The 20,791-nt window shown below is 44.9% G+C and overlaps 1 protein-coding gene across 5 annotated transcripts in view; it reads left to right on the plus strand.

Moving 5' to 3' along the window:
• The window catches only part of LOC119659665 (tumor necrosis factor alpha-induced protein 8-like protein), a 151,602-nt gene that overhangs the window by 92,965 nt on the left and 37,846 nt on the right, over positions 1 to 20,791 (plus strand). The window lies entirely within an intron of this gene.

The following is a 20,791-nucleotide window of genomic DNA, read 5'->3' on the forward strand; positions in this document are numbered from 1 at the left end:
TTTGATATTGCGTCTTTGAGCAGACGCAAAAGACCGGTAGCATTGAGTCCCGACCTGATGTCGAGAACAGGGTCGCTGGGCAGTCTCAGATTCTTCCCGTATACCAAGTCCGCGGAACTTCATGTGCCACTTTTGGTAAGCGCTTGTCCGGTGACGTTTAAAGCCGAGGTGCTTGCCCAACTCTGAGAAAAGAGAGGACTCTTACTGCATCCCCGGGTCGGTGATTATAATTGCCGGCACACCAAAGCGTGGAATCCATTCTGAACAGTAGACCTTTGCATAAGGTTGTGCAGTAATGTCTTCCAGAGGAATTGCCTCAGGTCACCGCGTGAACCTATCGATAATTGTGAGGCAATACCTGAAACCGTGCGAGTCTCTCAAAGGGCCAATGATGTCGAAGTGGATTGTGTGTTGTCCTTCTGTGCTTCGGCAGGGATCTTGACTTCTGCAACACAGACAAAGCGTCAGCAAACGCATTATCTTTTCCAGGCACGTGTTGGAAGTGAAGTTTACAAGGGGGCTTTTGTTTCAAAGCAAAAGTGAATGGCTTATTTAATTGCGCGGTACGCGGCGAATAATTCACGATCATAGGTGTTGTAGTTTCGTTGAGTGGGATTGAGCTGTTTGGAGAAAAACGGCCGCCAAATTTGATTTACTTTTTGTAAAGAGCAGCACCTATAGCAATGTTTGAAGCATCGACGAATACAGCTACTAGGAGTGCATCTTGCCAGAAAGGTAGCATCCACCAACTGTAGCTTGGTGGCCACAAACGCCTGGATAGCCTCTGAAAACCGCAAAATCAGACGGGAGTCTTTGGTTTTCGGCCCAGACAAGAAGGCGATTAGGATTTACTGACGGTGGGCGGCCTTCGGTAAGAAACGATAATAGAAATTAAACATGCCCAAGAGTCTTCTCAGATCCTTAACAGTTTTTGGAAGCCAGAAGTTCGAAATCGCCTGCACTTTGACTGGGTCTGGTTGGATGCCTTCAGGAGCAATCAGGTGGCTGAGGAATGTCACCTACGATTGTAGTAATTTGCACTTTTTAACGTTGAGGACTAGACTGCCCTCAAGGAGAGATTGGAAAATACACTCAAGGTATTCCAAATGCTCGGACTCAGAGGAAGACGCGATTAGAATCTCATCTACACAAAAACAGAGGTTTCCATTTGCCATTGGATTCAGGGACCATGTAAAGTGGCGAAGACAAACAACTGTCTGAAGGTCTGCAAACACCACTGCTTAAGAAGTTCTTTGAACTCTTTTTACACAACTGCGAGCTTCTACGCTGGTAATGGACGCACCTTAGAGAAAAATTGGGAGCCAATAGTACTGAAAATTATGTTGCGGCATTTGTTAAGAAATGCTCGAATACGCGAATCGGCAACGTCTTCAAAAATGATAGAAAGAGTGCTCGGTGAGCAGGATGAGATTTTTCCTGAGGACCTAAGGAAAGTTGTGGGGTCAATGAGGTAATATATCCACTACCAAACTATAGTGGCACAGGAAATTCGCACCTAAGATGGAAATGCTGATAATCGCGATAATGAAGCGCCAAGAAAAAAGTTCGTCGAAGTCCTAAACTCAAGTCTATTTGGCTGTAGTCGTACGTGCGGATCGACGAAGAATTTTCTGTCGGGAGTTTCAACGATTGCGGTATTAGATTATGATGCCGGAATACGAGAACAACCGAGACTTCAGCACCTGTGTCGACCACATAGTTGCGCCGGCTCAGAGGGTCGTAGATTGTGGGATGACTTGGTGATGCATTTCGGCTAGCAGTCGCCAGAATTCCTGGCAAGTCTGATTGTGAGAAACTGCAGCGGTTGGGACAATTTCCCAGGTCTTCCTCTGCAACACCAGCGCGCCTGAAATTATTGAATGTGTCACGGATGTCCATTTTTGCATGTAGGACTACTTGCCTCCGGATGTGGTTCAATTCTTGTGCTTGTTTCCAGGATAGCTGCCGCCAGTTGAGATTTTAGCATTCTGCCAATTAGTATACTAGCTACGCCCGTCACAAACAAAACCAACTATTGCTTTTGTTTTGAATAAGCAGTCATTATACACTATACAGTAGGCGTGGCAGTTGTGAAACGCATGCAGTTCAAAACATTCTTCCAAAAGAACCTCAGTATATGCATGACAAACGGGCTAATGGAATTGGAGGAACTAGGCCTGAAGACAACAAATAAAGGAACTATCAAAGCTGGTTGTGGTTGCAATACCAAAACAGTGAATCCAGCTGACCCTTGTGATAGCAATAGCATGACAATAATATCAGTGAATCAAAAAATGTAATAACGCTTTTGGCAAGTGGAAGCGTGCGGAATTCAAGGGTGTAAATACAGTGAACTTTGTAATTAATTTTTTTTTTTTTTTAATGAAAGCAGGATTACAAAAGTGGTGGTGTTTGTTAGTGGTGAATTCAGATAGGTAGTAGAGATGTTAAGAATTTATGGTAAATGAAACGAGAGAAATACTGTACTGCAAGAAGATGATACAACTCAATAAGCGTTTCAGCGAACAACCGAAATAAGTGACGTAGAGATTCTTGGGAAATTGACAGCAGCAGGCACTACAGTTTCATGCTTGTGAACCAAATTACCTAAAAAGAATCGAATTAATAAGCAAAATAATTTACATCTTTTGAAATTCCAGTATTAATGAAACGTTATCCGCGACTTGGTTAAAAATCCATTTACAACTTTAGTTTTCGAATAACGGCCAAGATTGATGTTGTCAGCAAGCAAACCAAAAATTAGAAATGCGCTCTTTAATTAGGCTAAACTTTCTGCCACAAACTGTCGTCTTATAATAGTAACTCGGTTTAAGTAGTCATGTGTATGTGTTTGAGGTGGGGGGAGGCAAAGCCTCTGAGCACTCAGACCTTAGTGGCCCATTGTCGAGGATGACTCCTGCTCCAGAACCATTTTCTGTTTTTGAGCCATCGGTGTAGAAGATGTCAGTATATCCTGACACCCATTCTTCTGGTTCGGCCCAGTTTTCTCTCTGTTTCAAGATAACCTCATATCTTCTACCAAACACATGTATGAGGATCTGAGAATCGGAAGGCACGTCCATTGTTTTCCCATAGATCTAATCGAATTAGTTTATGAGTTGCTCTCATCGCAGTGCTCTGAATAAACAAATCCAAGGGCTGCAAATTAAGTAATGCATTCAGAGGTGCGCCGGATGTGGTGCTCATGGCACCGGTGATACCCAGACACACAGTTCTTCAAGTTTACAGCGAAAACTCTTCTGTTTCACCTGAACCCACCACACTACGCATGCATAAGCGAACATCGGCCTGATGATAGCAACATACATCCCCATGTCGAGGTAAAGGTCCGCCTACACAGCCCATATGGTGTGAGAGCTCGTTTCATCTCTACCCAAGCTTCTTGTCCAGAATAACTACCAGATATTTCAGCCTTTCGTCGCTTGCGTTGTTAAGTAGCGATCAACACCCACTTCAGCACACAACAATCACTGCGTTAGCATAGCGTAGATCCAGTTTATTAGAGTTTCGTCAACACCATGCTCTCTGGCAGCATCACTGAGCTTTTGGAAGGGCGCACAGTTAAAAGCCCCTTCAATGTCCACGAACACCCCCATCGCGGGCTCACCCTTCATCTCCCCCTCTATCTTTGAAACCAAAGAATGAAGAGCAGACTCACATGACTTTCCACGTTGGTTTTCATTTAGGGTGTGCGACTTTAGCGCCTTCTCGCGAATGTGCCGCTCAACCAGTCTCTCCAGACATTTCAGCGAAAATGATTTTAAGCTGATTTGCCTGAAGTTCTTTGGATTGGAAAAGTCATCTTTCCCAAGCTTTGGTATGAAGACTACCTTCACCTTGTGCCAAGAGGAAGGCACGTAGCCCAGACATCAGCTCAAGACATCCTCGAAAAATATTTCTTAGAAGTTACTCTAAGTGCTCTATATCCTACCTTACCATCGCTGGGTAGATGCCATCCATACCAGGTGCGCTGAAGTGTTCAAATGATAGTATAGCAGCTCTCGCTTTTCCATTGGTAACAACTTCCCACTTCTGAGGCATGTTCTCCCGGGTGGTGTACTTCCAAGAGAGTCTGTATAGACTCAATTCTGGAGTTCGTGAAATTCCATCCGGTTTTCTAAGAGAGTTCAACTTGGCCGACTCATTCTTATTAAGGACTCTGCACAACCTGGAAGTCTCCCTTTCACCTTCCAGTTGCTCTCAGTATGCTCTAAAAGAGTCTCGTTTCGAACGTTTTACGAGCCTCTTACATTCACGCTGTGAGTTCCGGAAGTTTAGCCAGTCTTCATCTTTATTGCTTTTGCAAGCACGATTTAGAAGTCGTCTGGTTAATTTCCTGAGTCTCCGGAGTTCTCGGTTCCAACATGGAACCATTTTACCACGTTGGTTTCGGGAAATAGGACAAGCCTCTTCAAAGCATCCTAAAAGAGTGCGATTCAGAGTTTTCAATTGATCTTCTATCGCCAATGGAGTCTTTAGTCGCCTAGGGAGCTCAACTTTGTCGCCATTGAACTTCATCCAATCCGTTTTCCTAGGATTTCGTCTTTGCATTACAGGCTGTTCGCCTGCAATAGTTAGATTAAATTCTAAGTAACGGTGATCTGAGAGTAAGACTTCATCTAGCACTCGCCAGTTTCTAATCAACTGTAACAATTTTGAAGTGCAAATTCTTAGGTTAATAATTTCATGGGGCCAAGACCCACAAACGTAGGGGCGCACCCTACGTTCGCGGTCATCAAGCCAACTGAAGTCACAAAATCAAACAGCTTCTCTCCTCTAGGATTGCATTTGCTACTGTCCCAACACAACCTATTAAAAGTTAAAGGACACTTGATTCTGCATACACTACCAGATCCCTTAATTCTTGCGTCGGCATAAAGAATCATAGGGTAAATAGGCAAAGGCAACTATGACGTTTCTCCTCTTACCATTTACCTGGTATTGTAAGTTGACTGCAACAAGGTCCTGGGAACGGAATTGTCTCAACATGGCTGCCCCTAACAATTTTGACATTAGAACGCAGGCCCTCGGTCTCAAATAACACAGATTCTATTAAAACGAACCCATGGCTCTTGAGCCAGAAATAAATAAGAACAGTCCTGCAACTTTGCCAGCTTTGCCGCCAGTAGATAGGAATAAGCTTTCGCATGCTGCAGGTTAATTTGACTAACTCTTATGTTTGTAGCCATAAGTGCAGTCTAATATGAAAACACTTGGTGGTGTAGCAACGTCCATGTCTTCATTCCCAAGAAACTTCGTTTCTTTTGCAGTGCCTTCCGTTGTCGTCGACTAGAAGCCGTCTCAGGTTCACGGAGTCCGGGCTGCATGGATCTGTTTTCACATGCCGGCGTTAGACCAGTTGCGTCCACATTACCAGCTCCCCTTTCTTCCGTTTTTCCGGGTACAGGCGGAGGAGACGGTTCTGATAGGCAAATCTGTAGTCCCTTCTCCTTTGTGGCTAAAGTTTCCTTCTGCCGGGCCTTACTCTCCCGTATTTTAGAAGAGTTAGACAACATTATCACCGACAAGCCGGCTCTAGTCAGATTTCCAGTTTCTCTCATTAAGGGAGTTGATGTACTATCCTTTTTGGCTGACCGCGTCGGAGACACCGGGTGTAGGTTTTCCCCTGAAGTGGAGAGCCTCTCTTCCACAGATTTCTCCGTGGGGGACCATGAATTAGGTGAGGCCTGCAAAATCCTTGCCTCGGCTACGACTTGATTTTTCAGAGTCGCGGGTGGATTCGAAATCTGTGACTTCTTACCACTTGGAAAGTTACAATCCTTTGCTTCCATCTTGATGGGCTTTTGGACACTCTTAAGCTCCCCCAACACGACAAGGTGGTATCCGAGGGGGAGTAGTCATACTCGGAACGAAAATGTTCAACTGAGCAAACATTGAATTTGTGCCCCCTCCGAACCCTACTACGAATCCATACTTTCATATAAACTGTTATAAGTGCAACTTATTGGATCTAATCTTCCCATTTAACTGAAAGTTCTCATGGGATTGATGTTCACTTAACTCCAAACCAACTTCAACTTTCCACCACAATGTGATCCGATTCAGCACTGATGATTTTCCACTTCATAATGTCTCCTATTATTATCAAGATGTCGTTCAAAATAGGTCACAATGCTGTTCGTCTTTTCATCCACTTTATATTCCTACTTGAAATGCATCATCACTTAATGCGCTAAATTTGTATCACTTTGTATGCAAGTTGTCACTATTTAATGCTCTTCCGTCCCCATAAAGTGTCAACTTAACAGGTTTCCCTTATCCTCGGGAACAAATCGCACATGTCTTCCTTATCCAAGGGAAGCGAAGGACCAACAGCAGCATAGTACATATAAGACCCTGTTTCTGCTCATATTGTACATTACTGTCTATTCTCTTCCTGAAATAATGGAATAATACAATATTCTTGTTCGCTTCAATTTTCCAAGTGAGATGAAGGCGAAGAATAAAAATGATTTCCATCTTATTTAATGCAAAGTGGAGATACGAAGCAAGAAGGTCTCCCTGTCCATGTTGTATTCCAATGTACATATTGGGTTGGGGACAAGTAATGTCGTATTTGCGATCGAATTTTAACGCTTTATTTAACATACATAGAATTATGCGATTTAAGTCAAATATGTGCCGTTTTGTTCGCAAACTTGTTGCCATTTACAAGGCAACTTCATTATCCTCCCCTCCTTATTTGCAAAAAAACTCAGGCAGCCAGTTTTCGCAAGCCTCTTTTGAGGCCAACTTAGTAGCACCAAGACCATTTTGCATGGACCGGAAGAGATGGTAATCACTTGGCGCCAGGTCCGGACTATACGGTGGGTGCCATAGGGCATCCCATCCGAGTTCCCGTAGTTTCTGACGGGTCATCAAAGATGTGTGAGGCCGAGCGTTGTCCTGGTGGAACACAACACCATTCCTATTTACCAATCCTGGACGCTTCTGATCGATCGCCTGCTTCAGTCAGTCGAGTTGCTCACAGTAGAGGACCGAATTGAGAGTCTGGCCATAGTTGAGCAGCTCATAGTGGATAATTCCCTTCCAATCCCACGAAACACTCAGCAAAACGTTCCTGGCCGTCAATCCGAGCTTGGCGATGGTTCGGGCCGACCCACCGTGCTTCGAGCACGATCTTTTTCGCTTGAGGCTATCGTACGTGATCCACTTTTCATCACCAGTCACCATCCGCTTCAAAAATAGGTCGAATTCGTTCTGTTTCAGCAGTGCATCGCAGGCGTTGATTCGGTCCAAGAGATTTTTTTGCGTCAACTCATGTGGCACCCAAACATCCAGCTTCTTTTGGAATCCAATCTTCTGCAAATGGTTCCAAAGGGGTTTATGGTCCTTACCCAGTTCACATGCCGGTCTACTTGGATGATTTCGACGATTTTATCAGTTTCTACGACGATTGGCCTACCAGCACGAGATGTATCTTCAACATCCACTACACCAGAACGAAATCGATCGAACCAACGCTGTGCTGTGCGAATCGTTACAGTACCGGATCCATAAACTTCACAAATTTGTTCGGCCGGCTTCGTTGCATTTTTACCTCTCAGGTAGTAAAAATGTAAAATATGATCAATCTCAGAGTGAAATTATGCGGTGTTTCCAACGAAAGAACGAAAAAGAAACAACATGATCAATCTCTTTCTTGGTGGACTCCATCTTTGACGCGCTATAACTTGAGACTGAAACGTACGATCATAAAACTGTCAAAGACACCTGTAGCTCAGATTGTTGTCTTCAAATCGCCGTATAGCATGACGCGATGCGATAAGTACAACACAAGATATGTTTAAGTGTCGCCTATCTATTGACAAAATACGACATTACTTTTTCCCCAATCTAACATATAGAGTTTCCGCCATAATAATCTAATTATGATTCGATGTCAATAAAAAATCCATCTCGCCACAACGTATATCTTGTAGTGGATAAATAAACGACATCTCGATTTTCAGTTGCACACAGCATCTACGAGTAAATTAGACCGTTGATATCTTTGTGGGCAGCAAATAGATAACAGTTTCCTGTTCTAGATGGTGTCGTGATGCAGTTTTATAAAAGTTTCAGTTTCCTGTCTTTAGACAATGGGATTTTATCTAATTGTAGCGGGAAATAATGGATACAATTTGAAAAAAACAGAGGAGTGTTTGGTAGGAAACGATACGAAATGAAGGAGTTCTTTATTTCGATTCCATTCAAATCTTAATCGCGATATATAAATGTTCCAGCATCATTCACTCTCTATTCGTGGCAAAAGGGGGAGGGCGGGGCCCGCAAAGTTGATTTCTTTCACAAAGCCATTTTCAGAAGCTACCTAATTGATAAATCGGTGTCTAGGCTCTGGAAAACCCTCCCCACCGATATCTGTTCGAATAAAGTGAATATTAGTATATTATTATAGTTTCTAGTACTAGTAGTAGCAGAACCCCCTTATTTCCATCCTAAATTCAGGAAATTTCGAAGCAATATAATGTGATGATCCTACCAAGTTTGGTGGAAATCCCACTATTAGTAACAAAGTTATAATAGGTTACAAAAGGAAACTGTGTCCCGGGAAATTACCCGTGCAGAGGTGGTCAGCTGAAATTACAATCCTGCGAAGGAACTGCCTCAGACTTCGGCAAATTGGTCAGCGCGCAAGAGGACAAAACGAAATAACCCTTAGAACCACAGAGTATAACGGTGGGGGAAAAGGAACCCCGTCACGAAATCAACAGGCAGAAGGCACGCCGCTCGCAGAGCTTATCAATGACGTAGACAGAGAGCCATGGGATCTCACGTATAAGCCGTTTTCCAAAAAACTCGGTTCCCATCGGTCACCGTGCTCCAGCGAAGGTGGAAAAAATCGTGCAGGCCCCTTTTCCTGTCCACCCCAACCGAACTGACGCAACTGTACTGAGGAATGCCCGCTCTTCACCGAATCGTTCGCTCAGTATGTTGGACACAACGGGAAGCTGCTAGAGAAGCTCATCAAGCCACGACTGACTGACACAATATGTGCTGTGGAAGACTAATCACCAACACAACATGGTTCTCGAGCGGGGCGATCCACAATCAATGCCATTGAGGAGGTGGTCCAAACGGTGAAACTGGGTGACGCACACCCTCGCCACTGCCGCCGAGTGGGGCTCCTGTTTACCCTCCATGTAAAAAATACTTTCAATTCCTGACCAAGGAGAGGATTCCTGCAGTCCTTCCTGCTCAGGTTGGTGAAACCATGATAGACACCAAGATGAGCTTTTTCGAGTGACTCCTAACACCACAGACAAGGCTAGGGCTAGAAAGTTTGGATTTGTCGGCTAACATCCTACATTGGTGACCCTTTATCCTGCAGACGTCGCTTGCTGATGGACGCGGTTCAGTCCGTCGACTTTCACGATTCTGAAACATGAGCTGATTCCCTCAGTGCGGAAATGTACCATAAGCACCTGACGTAAGTACAAAGACGATGAGCTCTGCGAGTTGTGTCCGGCTATGGCACCGTCTCGGAGTCAGCTACAATGATGATAGCTGGAGTTATTCCGATCGTTCTCAGTGCTGCCGAGCGGAGGCTTATATACTTCAGGAATGGCGAGGGAAATAAGAAAACTGTCGCTTGTGAAGAGAGAACCCACACTCTCTGTGCATGGCAACAATCTTGGGAAGCAGAATCGACAGGTAGATGTACCGCGCATCTCATAATAGACGTGAGGCCATGGTTCAACTGGTTGGCTGTTACCTAACCCAGCTCCTTTGGCACGGGAAGGACGATAACCCTATTGGACATCACATTCTACAGGAGAGGACCGAACACTGTGATACTCCTGCGGTGACGGTGTACTGCTTGGATCTCCCGTCCGTATCGTACCAAAGTGCGCTTTCCGAAAGGTTACTTTCGAGGAGCTTAGTCAAATAACTAGGGACACCCGTTTTAGGCAGTGAACTTTTTATCCACTCCCTGCTAGAGGAATTGAACGCATTTTTATGTCCAACGTCATCACGGCACAACATTTATTAGACGACATCGCGTCTCGAGCCAGCTTCAAAACAACGTCTACGGCGTCAATCGTTGAGTGGACTTGTCGAAATCCAAATTGTCACATCCTTATATTTAATGATAGGGATCAGTCTATTATAGATGGTCCTTTCGAGCATCTTTCCTATCGTGCCGATGAGGCAAATCGAGCGGTGTCATGATGGATGTCATGGGTGCTTATTCGGCTTCAGGAGCAAAACTAGTTTTTGTCTTTTCTACCATTCGGAAAAAACTCCCTCTACCATGCATGTTTCAAATACGCTGATAAACAGTCGGGTCTGGTCTTAACAGCGAGTTTAAGAGTTCTATGGGGAACAGCATCCAGACCGGGAGCCTTGTTATCACCAATTCTCCGACAAATTCGCGCAAGTTCCTCCTCAGTTACCGCAGGTATGGTGTAGACGTCCAATGCTTGCTTGTGCTTTTTGTGCTCTCCTTTATCCGGGGGAGCGCCATCGCGATATCGACCAGAAGATGCGAGCAGGTCATTTGTGGTATTCGCCCTCTCGTCTTCCTCATAACCACTCTATACGCTGTTCCCCAAGGTTTTGGTCTGCCACTGCGCAAATTTCCTTGAAGCATTCTCGCTTCCTGGTCCGCATAGCCTGCTTAAGCCAACTTCCTCCTACCTGGCCGTTTCTCGTCGAAGTCAGATCTCCCTCTAGATCGATGGCAGATCCTTCTAGCTCGAAAACATGTGGCCCGAAATTCACCGATCTCTTCATTCCACCAATAGTTTGACCGCCTTTTTGCGCGGACTCGCCGCCTCGGCATAGCAACGCCGCATGCTCTCGTTGTGCGTCCCTATTCTGCTATTGTCGCGCTTGGTGGAGCATAGCAACTATATATGTAGATGCCAGCTATTTTTACCTTAACGAATCCAACTTCTGAAAACTCCATCACTTCTTGAATGGCTTCACTTCCACACGCCCATATTGCCGCCTTGCCAGGCACCGCTCTTATTATCTCGATTAAGCTGATTATGGCAGCTTCGATTCCCTTCTCATAGATAGTCTTCAAGAGAAGGTCTTGCGCTGCCTCGCAGTGGTTAAGGTTGATTTGTATCAACCTCATTTCTTTACTGCATTCAAGGCTCTAATAAACACTGGGCATCTGTTGCTGCCTGTAAGGTAGCGACAGTCGATGCCCTTTTTCCCTTGCAAAGCATTAATTCAGGCTCAGCCTTTCACTCCCAGAACATATGACCTTCTCCCCCACATTCTTCCACAGACTTCTTCAGCTCCAAGATCAAATCTCTATTTTAAGAGTGTCTGATTCGGCTGATGTTTTCTTCAAGATCCATCAGATCAGGATCGGATTTGACCTTTCTGAGAATATCGGCATAAGTGATATCATTTTTTTGGAGATGATAATCAATTCGGGCCCTAATCGTATTTTTCTTTCCGCCAACCTTGGTCCATGCTTCCTTGGTTCCTTTTTGGGGCTTTACCTCCCTTGGATCGATTGCAGCCGGCGCCGCTGTTTCCACGATTTTGGTCAGTTTGTTTGCCTTCCCCCGGTGAGAGGCCTTTTTTGCCTTTTCGCGTCCTGCAAGGATCCGGAAGAATCGTTCGCACACTCTCTACTCCTCTTCTCAAGCTTACCGTCCTTTAGATTTTGAGGAGGGGTCACTTGTGTTGTCCGGGTGAAGCTTGATTTGTTAGAGGCATTTTTTTCGTCCTTGGCACTATTGAACAGTACATGAATGGCTTGAACCAATGTGTACCTGGCCATTAAGGCCAGGTACACATTGTGTTTGTCCTTTATGAATTCGGGGAACTCTATTATTTTGCCTCCGAGTAATAGAGTTATCCGAATTCATAAAGAACAAACCTTTATCTTCTTCTTTTTCTTCAGCCTTTGTCCCGTTCACAAGCGGGGTCGGCTCGCCGTGATCGGCTTCGCCATTTGGCTCTCTCGAATGCCTGATCTGAGTGCAATCTCGAGGCTTTCAAAACCCCATCTAGCGTATCAAGCCACCGTTGTTTAGGTCTGCCTTTTGGTCGTTTACCATCGACTTCGATGATCTTGGCAAGTGAATTCTTGTTTACCCGAATTGCGTAACCATACCATCGAAGACGCCTCTTTCGCAACTTTTCCACGATCGGTGCAACCCCATAACGATCGCGGATATCCTCATTTCGGATGTAATCTAAACGTGTCACGCCAGTAGTCCAACGTAGCATTTTCGTCTCCATTACCGCAAGACACCGTTCATTGTCTTTTATAGTCGGCCAACACACAGGAACAATAGAGAGCGACTGGACGGAGACATTGCGGTAAATTTTAGATTTATGACGCTCATTGATACGTCGATCACAAAGAACACGAGTTGTGGAACGCCACTTCATCCAGGTTGCGTTAATGCGTGAAGCAATTTCATAACGCAGTTCTCCATTGGCTGATAGCGTTGTCCCGAGGTATTTAAAGGGCTCAGTTCTGGGCAGGTCACTGCCGCTGATAGTGATTGTGCCTGTTTCATGGGGATCGGTCATCAAAAATTCAGTTTTATTTAGATTCAATCTGAGACCATGTTGCATGAGGCGATCATTCCATTTTTGAACAAGTTGCTCGAGATCATTTTTGCTATCAGATGCTAGGAAAACATCATTTGCATAAAGCAGTGTGTAGGACGCTGGACGTTGGATATCCCGTGTGACGGTGTCAAAGCATACCAGATGAGTTCGTGTGGTACACGGTCAAACGCTTTCTCTAGATCCAGAAAGGCAATGTAAAGAGGGCGATGCTTCTCACGGTGTTTCTCCATGAGTAACCGCGCAGCGTGTATTGCATCAGTAGTTCCGCAGTTCTTGACAAACCCGGCTTTATTCACGGTTATTTCAACGATTTCGCGAATACGGTTGTCAAGAATGCGTTCAAAAATCTTCAAGGTATGGGAAAGTAACCGAATCGGACGGTAATTTGAACATTCTGCTGGGCTACCTTTCTTTTTCCATATTGTAACAGTGGTACTTTCTTGATAGTCAGTTGGTGTTCTACCTTCTTGAATAACCCGATTGAAGAATTCCCTGAGCCACAGTGTTAGGGCCCCAGCTCTTCGCTTTCCAGAGCTCGGATTCGATGTCGTCAGGTCCTGTGACTTTCCCCGATTTCATTCGTTTTATTGCCTCCTCGACTTCAGTTATAAACAAAAAATTTTTGAAGTGTTTAAGCAAAACATTATCATTGTCAACGGAGAAACACCGGTGTCCGATCTAGGCTTGCCATAGACAGGGACTCTCGGTTTTAACGCCAAGGTCCACCAATTCGATAGCTTTCGGACGTCCTGACCTACGTCATAGTTTCATCTGACACAGGATCTACCACGTCATCTTTTTCTGCCATAGATATTGCCCTTATATACTTTCCGGGCTGGATTCTTCTCACCCAAACAGTCGTGGTATCGCCCATAGATTTCGTCGTTATATAGGCTACCGAATCATTCATTCTCTTGAAGGAGGCCAAAAATTCCGCGGAGAGAACCCGAGTTACTGAGGAATACATGAGAACTGGCAAATATAATGAACTAAGTTGATTGCAATGGTCAAACGACCATCCTGAGTGGCAGAAGACGACCCAGAGGGAAGAGCTATCCCAAAACCTAAAGGAAATTGGCTGAGTGACCGTGAAGGTCTGTCCGCAAATACTGCAGGTCCATCAAAGCGCTCGGTTGACACGTTCTTACACACCTCTGTGCTAGCCAGGCTCGGGAATGTGGGAGGACTTCCCAATGGCTTAACGAGATAACCAGACTTCGAGCTAGACCCGGAAAAAAAGACCGGCCGCGCGCGTGGAGCCGTGAGTTTCCGGACCTGAATTCCGCCATCGAGGAAGAAAGAATCCATGACGGATCACAACCTCAATAATTGTTTCCTTTACCTCAGGTTTTCAATGAGGCGCGGCCCCTGAGGTTCCCTCCCTTTCTCGACATCTTCAGGCCATTATTTGGAGGATGTCGCAATTGTGTTCTAGTTTGCGTGGTCAAGGAGAAGGAGAAAAGAAGGAAGTCCTGAAATTAAAGAAATTACATAAAAGTGTCCTGATGTATGGCGAGAGCTGCCGTTGTAAAACAAAACCTTATTAAAATCGGTTTACTGTCTGTCTGTCCGTCTGTCTGTCTGTCTGTCTGTCTGTCCGTCACACGCATTTTTCTCGAAGACGGTTATAGCGATTGACACCAAATTTGGTAGAAAGATGGGAACTGTGAACGCTCACGCATATAGCGAATTACATCCTCTTACGACGCATTTAAGGGGGGGTCCCCATACATGCAAAAGGGGGGTGTAAATTTTTTTTCATCAAATATAGTCATGTGGGGTATCAAATTAAAGGTCTCGGTTAGTACTTTTCAAAGCCGGTATTAGTTTTGACTTTTGTTGTAAAGGTGGGGAGTGCGGGAGGTTGAAAGTGGTCATTTCTTTAACGAACCCATTCTCAGGAACTACCCAACCGAAAAATCTGGAAAAAATCAGGGGGCTGCCACTATATGGTGCCTAGGCTCCGAAATACCCTCCATACCGATATCTGTTCAAATAAAGTTAATAATAGTATATTACTATAATTTTTAGTAATTGACAGCAAAACCCCCCTTAAGTTCACCCTAGAATCACAAAATTTTGCAGCAATGTAGTCTACATTATAGATCATAATCCTGCCAAATTTGGTGAAAATCGCACTATTACTAACAAAGTTATACTAGGTCAAATCTGCGCTCCTCTGCAAATTCAAGACACTGAATGTCAATTTCACTTGAAAGTGGCTATTTTCACATAATATATGCATATTTTACGTGTTACATGCTAATGGGACAAATGCACACCCAAATCTCTTTATAAAAGAAATACACAAAACCTTTCATACCTGAAGCGTCTAGCTTCCGGTTTCCCGACTTGTTTCCTTTTTATTCACTGTTATCACAACGGATGGTCAAAACTGAAATGACTCCTTGATTAAATGTAGGAGTATTTATACTTCATTATCCGACACCAACAACGCCAACTGGTGGTGGTTTGATACAGGAAAATCGCAACTAACTTCACTTGATTGCCAAATCGGCCATTTCATGTGCAACAACCTAATCCTCCGAGCTAAATTTTTTTTTTTGTTTTAGATAAATCCTCTTTGATTGAAAAAAAGAAAATCCATAATATCTTAGTCTAGAAATGAATATCTGACCAGCGTTGAAGGCGCACTAAAGCACGGAAACCTCAAACCTTTCTGATCCCACATTCGCAACTCTGTCGCGTTCCTGTCCAGCTATTCCCTCGGTCCATTAAATTCTCTGGCACCTCAACTAACTCCCCCCAATTATCTTGAGATTTACTTTGCTACTATTTTTCCTCAATTTATGTTCCCTCTCCTTCCTCCTCTTCCCTCTCGCTAGTTGATGCAGCCTGCCCCGCATCGCCTACCATTCCCCTTCTTACTCCTCTCCTTGTCGAGTGCCTCATTGTAAAACTTGATGCCAATGACGGCCCTGGCTACAATGGTCTTCCAAACTTCTTTTAGCTTAAAACTAATCAGTCCATCTACCTTTCCTTATCCCTTATTTTCAACAAAAGCCTCGAAGATAATCACCTTCCCGACTTGTGGAAAGAGGAGAATTATCTTCCCATTTCCGTCCTCTCCTTCTGTTCCAAAATCTTGGAAAGATATATCAGCGACTGATTGTCCGCCCACTTTGGCCACCACAGTGAAAGAGCAACACGGCTTTGTGTAGGCCCACTGCCTCCAACTTTGTACCAAATGTCTAAATTCACGGCAGGAAGTGCATACCACTTACACTGATTTTGCTAAAGCCTTCGACACTCTAAATTACAAGATGCTATCAAAATTCTCGGCTCTAAGCGTTTCCATACCACTTGTTTTATGGCTTGCTTCTTGCCTTTCCAACTGACACTGCCGCGTCTCTTTTCAAGGATGCAAATCCCGCTCTCTCCCCCCTCCTCTGGCGTCCCGCAGGGATCTATTCTGGGTTCTTCATTATTTTTTATCAACAACTTTCCCCCCTTCTTGTCCTTGTTTGCTCTATGTCGACGACCTTAAGCTGTTTTCCGCTATATCGCCACCTATGGACTGTTTTCTTTAATCTAACCTAGACACTCTGGCTAGTTGGTGCTCTGCTAATGGTTTAGCGCAAAACATCAGAAATTGTCACTCTATGTGCTACTCCCTAAAATCCTCACCCACTTCTTTCTCCTACTCTCTAAACGGACATTCCTTATCTGCTTAAATTCCACTCAAGACTTCGGAGTTACTTTCGACAATAAGCTCCGCTTTGACACCCATTGCCTCGATGTCATCAATCGAGCAGCAAAATTGTCAGGCTTTATTCTTCGCTCCTCCTCTGATTTTGACTCCATCCAACTGCTCCGTGATCTGGTCTCCTTTCCGTAACTGTGGAAATGTGCAACGTAAATTCACCCGTTCCCTTTTCTTTAGGGGGACGTGACGGGTTCAAATTTTTATTTTTCTCAAATGGTTTATTTCTTGAGAAAAACGAAAGATACTTTGATAAAATTTTGCATCTACAGGATGTCCAAAGTGAAGAATAATACTTAAAGTGTTGATAGAGGAACTGACAAGCATCCAGAAAACCATAAAATGGCCTTAATTTTCAATCTTATCGATGTTTACTGAGCTTCACTATGTAGAATTTACCGGACATACGCTCATGACCCTTCAAATTGAATAGGAATTATGCGATAAGGTCGATTCCATTCCAGAATATTTCAGTTTCAGTTGGCCGTCCTGGCCGGTAAGCGTGGTGACAGTGATGTAGGGGATTACGCTTTAGAACGTTAGTTCTAATATAGTTGTCTATGACCTTCTCCACCGTTTTGAGTATGAACGATGTTAGGCAAATTGGTCTGAAAGATTTAGGGTGAAAAGGATTCTTTTTATCCGCTTTCGGAATAAAGACCACTTTTGCCCGTCTCCATGCCCTTCGTATGTATACCAGTGCTATACTGCCCCTTACCACCCTCAGAAGAGACTCTAAGAAAATTCCTAGGCCTCTCCAGATTAGTGCTCGAAAAATTCCATCTACTCCGGGAGATTTCATTGGTTTAAAAGTTCCCACTGCCCACCTTAGCCTAGCTTCTGAACATACCTCTTTTGCTAGTTTCCAGCTCTCCTTCCTTCCCCTTTTATTCGTTGTTGAGGTGTCAGGCATCTTCCTTCTTCAAACAGACAGTGGATATTCCCCCGTCTTTGGCTACAGTCTTGTACAGCCTGGTTGCTTCTGTGATCTGTTCGATCCTTCTACAGAATTCCCTGAAGCTGTTCCGTTTTGCTTCTTAGCCGAACAGCTGATCTCATATGCGTCAATGACGACTGTTTTGTGGTTTTCCACCACTGTTTCTAATTCCAGTTTGCTCCTGATGTCACCGCCCCTTGAAGGCGGGTAATGTTGCTGGTCAAGTGCGTTGCGTAGGATTCCCAATTCGTTCTGCTGGGATTCCTTATTATTCTTTCTATTTCGGTGTTACCCTCAATGTCGAATCTGATTATCCTGACATCCGACACCCTCCAATTCCTGACCATTCCGTTCATTAAAGTATTTCCTAGAGTTATGTCTAGTAGCTCCTGTCTAGTCCTGGTCACAAATGTTGGAGTGTTCCCTAAGTTTTAACTTATTGCTAAGAATGAATTCAAGAAGATACTCACCTCTACGATTGGTGTCGCTGCTTCCCCAGACTTCATAGTGGGCGTTGGCATTGTAGCCGAAGTGGTAGCGCCCTCTTCTCACAATAATTCGTCAGTTTTGCAACTTGTTCCGGTGGAGCCCGTATTTCGTCTCCTGGGAAGTATCCCGATGCCACAACTGCCTCTCGAGTGCTCCTCCCGGCTTCCAATGAGACTTGGATAGCCACAAGGTCCCCGGTTAAGAACTCTAAAAGACATATATATTTTAAATTACGTTTAAGGATTATGCAAGCTCTTGGTTTTTCACAAGAGGGGTCCCAGATTACCTGCATGCTTCCTCCTCCCAGACCGCGAATCTGCCTCCGGTACACCCAGGGCTCCTGAGCCAGCACTATTCAAATGTTCTCCTTGGAACTTGCCCTTGCAATTTCGCATGGCGAAGGTTTATCTGGGCTATCTTAGTGCTGGTCATTGGCTCCGTTATTGTTTGGAGCTCTTCTCCACTGTCGGAGTGCCGCCCTCCTCCTCCGACATGGCGCTTTCCTGCGCAACGCTGTCCACCCTGAGCCCTAAGAGTCCTAGGTCTAGGTCGTCCAGCTCCTGCTCTTCACTGGGCAGCAGGTCTACTTCCCTGGTTGATCCAGTCCTTTCCGCCTCTATGGCTTTCGAAACTTCTTCGGAGACCTCGGTATGTTTTTCACCCGGTGTCTCCTCCGAGGTATCTTTCTTCGGCTTTTCCCTGTGCACATGCATGGGTATGTTGCCAAATCGGTAGTTGATATGACAACTCCGATGTTGTATTGCCTCCAGGGATCGGTCATCTACCCCGATAGTGAGGAGTTTACCCTTGCCCTCCACTTTGCTTCTGAAGACTCGAGTATGGAGATCTTCATTCTGAGCGACTAGGAGGCCCATAAGGTCTTCCGTTTCTATTGTCGCGGCTTTTGGAAGAAAAACTGTCACCATGTGGACTCCCCTTCCCAGCCTGGCAATCTAGGAACTATGGTTCTAATCCATTCTGCGGTGTCCTCCGTTGTGCAGTCCACCAGTATAAGGCCTGGTCGAAAGCGTATCCCGGTGAACACCAGTTTCGAAGTCCAACCCTTGATCATCTGCCTGACGACAGGCAGGCCTGCTCCTCACGAGTGAGTATTTACTCGGGAAACATTTTTGGCAGTATGGCCAGTTGAACGCCCTTGACCGCAATGGCATACCTAATCCCGGGCTTCCTGGGTCCTGCCTTCACTCCTGACCTGCCCGGGTTTTCTCCCCCCTTGGGTTCAGGTTTGAATTTTTTGGTAGCATTCCCTTCATGCGGGCTAATCTCTGCTGCTCCCCGCTTTCTCTGCTCCGGTAGAGATGGCTTAGGTCTGTCCTGAGCTTTCTTAAGGGCCTCTTCTAGTTTCAGGCCTTCCTTCAGATAGCGCAGGTACCATTTAACACCGGCGCCACTGAGACCTGTCTCCCTCCTAACGTCTATTATATTTATCTCAGACGTGCTTTTGCTGGTCCCTGCTCTTTGAGCAGTGGTGTTCATTGGCTGTTGCCCACGCAGTATACCAATGTTAACCTTGGATCCACTGCTTGACGTCCCAACTTCTCCCTTCTTGGGTGTAATCACCTGGCTCTCAGTAATTCGGATTAACCAGTTTTTGTGCGGTACGGGGTCCCGCTTGTTTGGTTTTCGTTTTCTTTTCTTTTTTTGTACTCATTTGATTCCTACGAGTATGGGGGCTAAGAGGTCCCCGTGCCATAGCCCCCGTAGCACGGTAAGGTCTAACTTACTCACTGAGGCGACCAGGTATCAGTGAGGCTCCGTTCGAATACAATCAGTTACCCCCGACTGCTAACTACCCAATGGGCACGGTTCGCATAACACCATGGATTGGGGGAAGTGTTTTTCGACTCGCCAGTCTAAATCCGTAGGATTTTGTTAATAGTAGGCTCACCTCGTACAGGGTGTGGCTATCACCACTCACTAACGGTCTTGGTAGACGAGAGGCTTTGCCCCTGAAAAGCCACGCACCTCCCCAGAGGAGAGACAGCTCATCCTCAGAGAGAGATAGGTTGGCCTCAGGGAGCTATGTTCCGCGTCAGTCTATCCTGCAGTGCACTGCTTGACCCCGTGGAGTTTTATGCACTGAAGTGAAGTCAGAACTGCCTGTCTCTCCTCTACTCTGTTACATGACCCCTGCAGTCCATCATCCATCGTAGCAGCATCAGCTGCCTGTATTTTCAATTTTATCGATGTTTACTGTGCTCTACTATGTAGAATTTACCGAACACACGCTCATAACCCTTCAAATTGAATAGAAATCATGCGATAAGGTCGATTCAATTCCAGAATATTTCCCATAATCCCATCCACATGCTCGTCATCAATAGAAAGTTGTTAACCAAACTCCAATACTATCAGGTCAATGAAAACCAATATTGATTAATTAAATATGCAAATGACTTCTATAATTGACGGCGACTATGCTTGAACTACTGAACACAAAGCCTAAACCAGAAAAGCGGAAGTGTGCCGGGGCTCGATTGATTTACATGCAAATGATCGGACGAAAATGGGTTCCGATTCAGAACTTTATTAAACAACACATGTAGCACCAATTATAGCAAATGATCGAAAGTATTGACGTGCCAAATGATTTCGTCTCCAAAAGGAGAGACAACATGCCTAGGGTGCTCTTCGAAAGCTATCAATTATGAATGCTGCAAAAATGTATCTTATCTGGTGATATCTTAAGAAGCTTTCTTTGATGACTTTATGCAAAGAAGATGTTCATCCGCAGACCTGTTGCTCCGATTATGAACAACATTCCTCACGGCCGGCTTTTATGTTGGTCATCTGCGCTAGTGTTATTCAATGTGATAAATCTATCACACTTCTCATATGGGAAGTTGTTCTGCTACTAGCGAATCAATCTTATGGCGTCACTTTGCCTTTTTTGTTGGATGTTGCGGTCTTCGTTGGAGTAGAGGCGTTGTAAGATAGAATGAACTGAACTGTTTTCATTTAGATAAGTACAGTGTTCAAGATACATTGAATGCAGATAACTTGTTGGGCCAATGTACCCCGGGATTACT

The sequence above is a fragment of the Hermetia illucens genome, chromosome 6, assembly GCF_905115235.1.
Source record: "Hermetia illucens chromosome 6, iHerIll2.2.curated.20191125, whole genome shotgun sequence".
In the NCBI taxonomy this organism is placed as follows: domain Eukaryota; kingdom Metazoa; phylum Arthropoda; class Insecta; order Diptera; family Stratiomyidae; genus Hermetia; species Hermetia illucens.